Source organism: Danio aesculapii, chromosome 17, assembly GCF_903798145.1.
Source record: "Danio aesculapii chromosome 17, fDanAes4.1, whole genome shotgun sequence".
Classification (NCBI taxonomy): Eukaryota; Metazoa; Chordata; class Actinopteri; order Cypriniformes; family Danionidae; genus Danio; species Danio aesculapii.
Window position 1 is genome coordinate 13,866,431 of NC_079451.1, and position 8,559 is coordinate 13,874,989.

General features: G+C 34.8%; 1 protein-coding gene across 1 annotated transcript in view; it reads left to right on the forward strand.

Moving 5' to 3' along the window:
• ralgapa2 (Ral GTPase activating protein catalytic subunit alpha 2) overlaps window positions 1–8,559 on the forward strand; it is a 322,593-nt gene that overhangs the window by 98,727 nt on the left and 215,307 nt on the right.

Sequence of the window (8,559 nt, forward strand, 5' to 3'; positions counted from 1 at the left end):
ATTAACAGTTCAATTAAGTTTATACGTATTAAACTTACTATACACTACCGGTCAAAAGTTTGGGGTCAATAGGATTTGTTTTAAAATAAGCTTCTCCTGCTCACCTAGGCTGCATTTATTTAATAAAAAAAACAGAACAAATTGTACAATTGTGAAATGTTGCACTATAAAAGAACTGTTCAAAAGTAGTTCAAAATTTATTTTTTTACATTTAATAAATGCCGCCTTGATGAACAGAATAATTTTCTTAAGAAAAGAAAAAAAAAAAACCTTACCCCAATCTTTTGACTGGTAATGTATATACGTGGGACTCTTAATTTGGAAACAGGAGATGCTGCAAAGTCACTTTGCATAAAGCTAAAGCCAGCTGCACTATTTGTTTTTGCACTGCACTGTTTTCTATGCGTTGATAACTCCACCAGCCATCTGTTCACATTCATGGCAGAATGCAAAAATCAGTGAAATATGGATTATAAATGTATTCAGAGCCTCCCTGAAAAGGCATAAGGTCTGTTTAAATATGTCTTTTGTTAAGTAATTGTACTTTGTGTGAAATATATTTGTACCGAGGCAACAAACAACAAACAAACATGTAGACTGCTGAGTATGTGCACATTAATGCACATTTAAGCATATTGTGTCATATAACTCAACACTTACTGTCAGTGGAAGAACACCAATAAACATCAAAAATGCTTCTGTATGCAGAGGCTCCGCATCAGAGCAGAGCTCATGAATATTCACGACCATTCCAAATACGGTCAATATGGAGCTTCTGATTCTAGGGCTTTTTGTTGGGGTATTAAATGAGCAAATTAAACGGTTTCTCGGCAATTGTTGTACTTATCTTAGCCTACTATGTAGATATCAGAGAACAATTGAACTTATTGAATCAATGCAGTATTATGGCACCTATAAAATGCAACTCTACTGTATAGGTGCACTATATCATAACAAACGTATCCACAATACATGAATGTGTGATTGTATCAGCAGAGGCCTAATAATATAAGGGGCATGCTCAGGGCATGCTGTCATAAATCCTCTACCAATTGTTATCAGAGTGTGAAAAGGGTTTAACAAGTGTGTAATTCATTTGTAACCCTGTCCATTTTCTCACAAGCAGAGCCGATTGGTCATCAGTGATGTCCATTAGGAAATTAAGACTTCTCTTTTCAGCTAAGTCCTTTTATTAATCTCGGGTCGCCACAGCAGAATGAACCGCCAACTTATCCAACACATATATTACGCAGCGGATGCCCTTCCAGCCGCAATCCATCTGTGGGAAACATCTATACACACTCATTCACTCACATTCACTACAGACAATTTAGGATTCATCAGTAATAGGGCCAAAATGGGAACGCAAGGAGCTGTAACTCTTTTTATCCCTCTTTATCTCTCTCTCTCTCTCTCTCTCTCTCTCATATTCCTCTCATCAATCTAAATGACCTGAGGTAACCCTCTGATTCAGAAATAGATCCACCTGTCTGACAAGGAGCTTTTAGCTTCGTTTCTCTGTTTTGATGGATTATGATGATTTCAATTTGGGGGAATTTAAGCTGAGCTATGAGAGGCTGTGCTGTAATATTCGCCACTGTCAGTGTTGTGTAAATAATGATCCAAGTATGATTCATAAATATCAGGATCAAAACCTATAACTAAAGGGGCGTTTTTACAAATTTCACCTCTCAAATTGATTTCCATCAGAAAACACTTTTTTTTACGAGAAGTAGAAAGTAACAAATTACAACTGCTTTCATTACAGCACTTGAGTGCATTTTTTCTGCTTAGTTTGCTTTTATTGGTGCAATTAAATTGTGGTACTTTGAATAAAAATTAAGCATTTGCTGCATTAATTATTTACCCAAAGTACAAAGTACAGAACAGTAGGGGAAAGCTGACATTTGAACAGGTGCTTTTTGAACTACTTAAGATTTTCTCATTGATTTTACCAGTTTACTGAGCAATAGAAGTAAATCGAATTTATTCAATCATGTGCATTTATTACAGGGACAATGCAGAGGCACAGTTCAGATGAATGATAAAATTTGTCCTTGAATTCGAGATTGTTTAGCTCAACTCATTAACATCATTTGAGTGTTTAAATGAATCTGATAGGGCTTCTGATAACAGAATGAGACCGAAAATACATTGTTTTACAATAAAGGCTTCATTGATTCATTCTATATTGTAAATATTCTTTATTAACATATTATTTTAAAATCGTGGCTTAAAAAGAACTTATATTATAAAAACTTATTAAAAAGTGCACAAAACAAAATATGTGTTGTTTAATATCTTTAAATGTGTGTGTGCCACTGTTGAAGGACACTATAAAATTGTAGACACTAAAAAAAGCTACTTAGTTTTGTTCAAAACTTGATTTAATTTTATTTTGAATGACTTAAAAAATTAAATAAAGATAAAAAAGGTTCCATTTTAATTTCATGTTAACAGAGAGGAAAAACATAATGCTCGTAATGCTCTCAAAATCAAGTCAATATTAGGATTTCAGTTAGATATTGAGAAATTCTGCCACGTCCTGTTCCTCTATTGCATTGTCCTGCATTCTGACACAGTCCTGTTTTTTTTTTTTTTTTTTTTTTTTTTTTTTTTTTTTTTTGAGCAGTGCAGAAACTGAAAGCTTTTGTTGTGTTTGAGGGATTTGTATTGAATTGCTTCCCTCTTCTGGATTATTTTGGTATTGCAGCTGTGTCCTAAATGTTGCCGTTTTTTTGCTAGAGATTTACCTTTGGACAATAAAATATTCAGTTGGGAATTATTCAATTTCTTCTACCTTCATGGTAGGAAAACTGCAATAATTTTGACTCCATTTCATGTCTCCACAGTATTTTCTTTCAAATCCAAGCAATTTTTTGTGCCATACTTTCTGCATCATATTTTATCAATAAGACTCTCATTTATTTTTTAATGGCTCATTTTTGGCTCATGTCTGCGTGAGTGTGCATAAATGCAGTAAACGGCTCAGTAAACATTCTGATTCAAAAGTTCTGTTTAAATAAAAACTTAAGTTTTAAAATAAGATGGATGGATGGATGGATGGATGGATGGATGGATGGATGGATGGATAGATAGATCGATAGATTAATAAATATATGGATAGAAGATAGTGGAGCAACGGATCACAAATCTCATGGTTCGGATCACATAATTTTATTTAGTCACTGATTGGACCATTTATTGCATCAGCCAAAAAGGTGAGGAGACAAATGTAATTTGCTTTCCATTATTACAAAAACAGTACTGCAAGATACTTTTTTAACAAACAGAACTTAGAAGCTGTAATTTTATTAAAAAATAAAATGAAGAAATAGTGAGCTAAATAAAAATAAACAGTAAAATATTCAGTACTGTGAAAAATTGGATAGATAGGATAGATGGATAGATGCATAACCCAATTTAAGGTTCTCTAAAATGCATGAAGTCCACAAGTGTAATAAAGCTAATAAATGTGTTGCACATAATCTTGTCAGCAGTGTCTGTCACTGATTGAAAGCCTATTCCTCTGTCAGCAAACAAACACTCCTGACCTGTTTCAACATAGACTTTCACTGTGCCAATCTCAAAACTAAATTAATATTTGTCCTCTTAAAAATGATATCAGTACTGTTAATTAAAAAAAAGTCAATCAGTCAATAAAATGTTAGCATTGTTCCCCATTGTCTCCAACTCGTATTTTGTTGATGTTTTTTATTTATTTTTTTTATACACGTGTTTGACTTGTACTGTGCCTCGGGCTATAGCTTTTCATAAAACCATGAAATAAAAAATCTCTTACTGACCATGTTTTTACACAATATGACCTCTGACCCTCTGTGCTTTTTTTTTTTAACTGTTGTTTGCTTCTTATATCATGTGACTGCCATTCCCGTGTCATTTACTTGCTTTCCTTATATGGGTAAAAATTTTAAAACTTGCTGATTGCTGATTAAACCTGATGACATCATAGCATCAAGTCTAATAGGCTGTATTTGTGCTAATGTATTCTCTTTAAATACATTATTAATAATACAATAAAGGAAATTAATTTTAAAATACTACGTACAATTTACCCGGTAAAATCTTTATTATCAAAGTACAATAAAATGGAGGGCATCTGTAGTTTCTACAGTGCAGACAAAGAGAGCCTTTGTCAGTTATTTTTTGAATGCAACGTTGTAAACAGTTTATGAAAGGATCAAGCCAAATATATTTTTAAAATGACAAAAGTTTATTATTATTATTTTACATTAAAAGATATTATTTTTTATTATGAAAACAAATCCAACAGAAGTCTTGAATTTATGGTTAATCTCTTTATTTTATTGGCAAAATTTCACAAATACAAACAGAAATTTGCTAGGTCATCTCCCACATTAACAGTTTTTGTAGCGATTTAGATTTTTTTATTTGTACTGTGAAATTGCTGAAAAGATACGTATCAATTATGATAACATCAAAGAGATATGTATCAATTATCATAACAGTTTTTTTGATTCCACTGTTTATTCTTAAAAACATTGGATGTAGAAATGCTGTACACAAATGCTTTGTGTATTTAATAATAATAATAAAATATGTCATTCGTTTTTTTTTATGTTCACCTTTTATATTGTGTTGTATGTATGCTCCTGATGGTTTGTGCAATACATAAAAAATCTATTGTCATATTTAATGATTTATCTGAAGACATAACAGACCATGTTACATTAATTTTGCATCATAAGAGTATTTAAAAGCGTTATACTGAGTCAGATAATGAGTGCTTTTCAAAATGAATACAAATACATGTGAACATTTCAAAGCAGTAGTGCATCAGTAAGTGAGTTTTGTGTATACTGCTTTCCAAATTCCAGAAATCACACTATTGAAACTTAAAGGGACAGTTCCCCTTGGGCCTCCACAGGGTCAATGTACATGGCCGTACTCCCATACCTGTCAATCCTCCTGTTTTTCCCAGGATTCTGTATTTTACAGTTCTATCCTGCTATCATCCCGTAAAGGTATTTTCTTGAGTTTTCAATCTTTCTATGAAAGGTGACAATCAACATTAACAAGCCGATCCTCCCTATATGCAACGCGTAATGCCGAACCACCAGGGGTCGCCCTTTACTCTACGAAAGCACTTTGAAATAAATTTAAAAATGCTGCGATTTCCTTCCTTTTCATTACAATAGATTCTATTTCCCATATGGATTCTCTACATGCGATTTGAAGCGGAGCGAAAGTCTGGGTTTTGGGTGCGTGTTTCAACAGTCATATACACATAATTAATAATAATAACATCTAAAGATGTCGATCATAGTGTTTTTTTTTAAACAATTAATTTAGTCCTAATTGAGCATAAAAAGTAAGGAAAGCAATCGAATGCTTTTATTATAACAGAGATGCGTGCAATTATTTAAAGTGACACCTCTGTTATTTAATGTAATAACTTTAATAAATTTAATGTGTTTAACAATCGAAATAAATGAGAGATTCATTTGCTGCTCTTTAATCAGAATGTTTATGTTATACAGTGAAGAAAAGATTAGTGAGATTTGATTACTTGATTTTATTTCTTTATAATAGTTATTCATTTTAATAAGCTAAACTTTTTGCTGCTAATGTATAATATTTATTTTTTCTTTTGTAAATAAGAATAATAAAACATATTAATGACCGTTTAACTGTTTGTTTTTATGTTATGGTGGGCATATCCCTTATTTTCACATTCCAATGTTGACAGGTATGGCCCAGACTGCTATAGCCAAACCTTTGGTCACTCGAGCCAATACCAAACATCAGTTTCAATGGTACCAGCAGTGGAAATCTTGGGCTGTGGACAATGTGAAGCATGTTTTGTTCTCTGATAAGTCCACCTTCACTGTCTTTCCCACACCCTGGAGAGTTATGGTGTGGAGAAGCCTCAAAGAAGCATACCACACAGACTGGTCAAAGAAAAAAAAGTTAATGTTTTTTTAATTTCATGTTTTAATTTTTCTAAATTTTCGTTACAATACTCTAAAAAAAATTCGACATAAACATTTTTAAACAAAATTCTGCAGAGAAATGGCAAAACATGCAGATCTAATCATCCACCTGTAGTGCAGGCCTATGTCTCCACACAGGTGTATTGTCAGCCGTGCTCACTGTGTGATCAGCACATGAGTGCGGATAACGCCGTTGCAGAAAAGCCTGCGGTAATGCTTCATCCTTATGCTTGGAAAGCTGCCGCAGATTAACGCAGACTCTGGCAAATGGCTGCAACTTGCCAGCTTCACGCAACCATCTCAAATCCGCCATTCCAGACGCCAGGCCGGCACCGCAGGGGAGCGCTTTCCATCAGCACTGCAGGAAGCATTACTGAAACATCAGCCTTCTTCTGCGGACCCCGAGTGTGCCGGATTAAACAGATCCCGCCACTGGATATCAGCTCCGGTTACTTGTCAGTTTCCTCACGATAGTGACAGGCTGTAATCCACTGCTGTCCTTCCGCAAACGGATAGACGCTGGAGATCAATACAGAGGTGCTTGAATGCTCTCATACTCATGTGTCGTCACGTTCCACATCAACACAGGACGTAAACGAGAATGACATGTTGAAACGCTCTGTTGGCAGCTTGACTGACAGCTGTCTTGTAACACCTGAGATTATGGTGATGCTCTGGGGTAAAGTGTCATGTCTGCCACTCTTTGAGTGGGTTTAATCATCAGTTGTGGACGTGTATTTGTGGCGACAGACTTGATCCCATATCACCATTGTTTGGTGTCTTATAGCATTATCCATAATGCAGTCACTGATGACATTACTGTTTTGCATTAGTGTCAATCCTAACCCATTTGTGTGTACCCAACAGGGATATGTTTAACTGTCTGTTGATAGGCACTGATTATAGGGTGTCAGAAGGGTTGTGCAGTAGTGAGGTAATCAATAACACAACATCTTGAGAGAATACCAGTGTTATTGTAATTGTTGTTATTGTTATAAGTTATTATTGTAAAGGCTTATTGCCTTTTATCCCTAGAAAAGATATTCATTAATTAAACAGAAGTGTAAATATTATTAGTAGGTTAGTTCTCCCTCTTGGCTCCAATAACCTAATGGTTAGTGGGACCGCTGACCCTCCTCCATCCCATCACCCCTCTCTCTCTCCAACTTCATTTCCAGTTCTTCCCATAGGTTTGAAATATACTTGAGGTGGTAGCCAGATTGAAATACACCATTTACCCACATCACATTAATACTTAACTATTTGTGATAAACAAAACATAATTTAATTTTTAACAATAGTTTTATTTATTATGACACTGTTATATGTTTTTTTCAATGGATTAAAGTATAAATAAAAAAAAAAGAATCCACTATTTCTCTTACTTTTACACTATTCAGGTGCAATGTGCATCCACTGACACTCTTACAAGTTCAAAGCAAACTTGAATGCAAAGCATTTTATATATGAAAATATACTGCAAATAAATGGAAATAAATGAAAATGAAAAGGAATAAAAACAGACAATATCTCAAAAAATTATAATAATTACAAGATTGAAACATGTAGATTATTTAAACAAGTCAAATGCGTTGATTAACCATTTCTAATGGTGTACATATATTTTGCAGCCAGTTTTGACCAGTCATTTTGTCCTCTCCGAGTATATAGTAAAGTTTTTCGAAGTCATTTAGATTAAAGAATGAATTACTTTATGTTTCTCCTGGGGTGTCACGGAGGCGCAGTGGGTAGCACGATCGACTCACAGCAAGAAGATCTCTGGTTTGAGCCTCGGGTGGGTCAGTTAGCATTTCTGTGTGGAGTTTGCATGTTCTCCCCGTGTTGGCGTAGGTTTCCTCTGGGTGCTTCGGTTTGCCCCACAGTCCAAAGACATGCGCTATAGGTAAATTGGGTAAGCTAAATTGTTCGCACTGATTAGCCTATGTAATTTCCTTTGCGCTATAAACTTGACTAAATCTCTCTGTGTGCCCTGGTCTCAGGTCAGTATGCTTACTAGGTTACATAACTGCCCCCTGCTGGTCACTTTAATGTGTTACTCTGTGTGGTACTGTGGAACACTCTGGTGTTGCATTCTTAGTAGCCACATCGTTTTATAAATATATGGCAAATATATAAGATATTTTGTAGGGATGCTCCTACCGATCGGCCGAAGATCAGTATCGGCGGATAATCACATTTCACGATTCTATCGGTACTCCTTAATCTCATGAACCGATCGCAAGTGTTTGTTTACCAGTTTGCAACCAAAATTATACATCCACAGTGCTTATACAGATCTCATACACAGAGGGAAAATGTGCTTATGCAATGGCAAAGTTACAGTATATAAATCTTGAAGCATCAGAATGGGAACTCGGCTGATCACAATGACAAGGAATCGGTACTCCGTATCGGCTGCAAAAATCCTGATCGGAGCATCCCTAGTATGAAGTTTTGGCCTATATATTGAAAATATACAGAGAAATGACCATTTTTTTCAAGCTTTTGGTGGTTATGCTGGTTATTTAGTGCTCACTGTGTCGTTACCTTGGAATTATAAGGTTCTATCTGCATTCTAAATGAT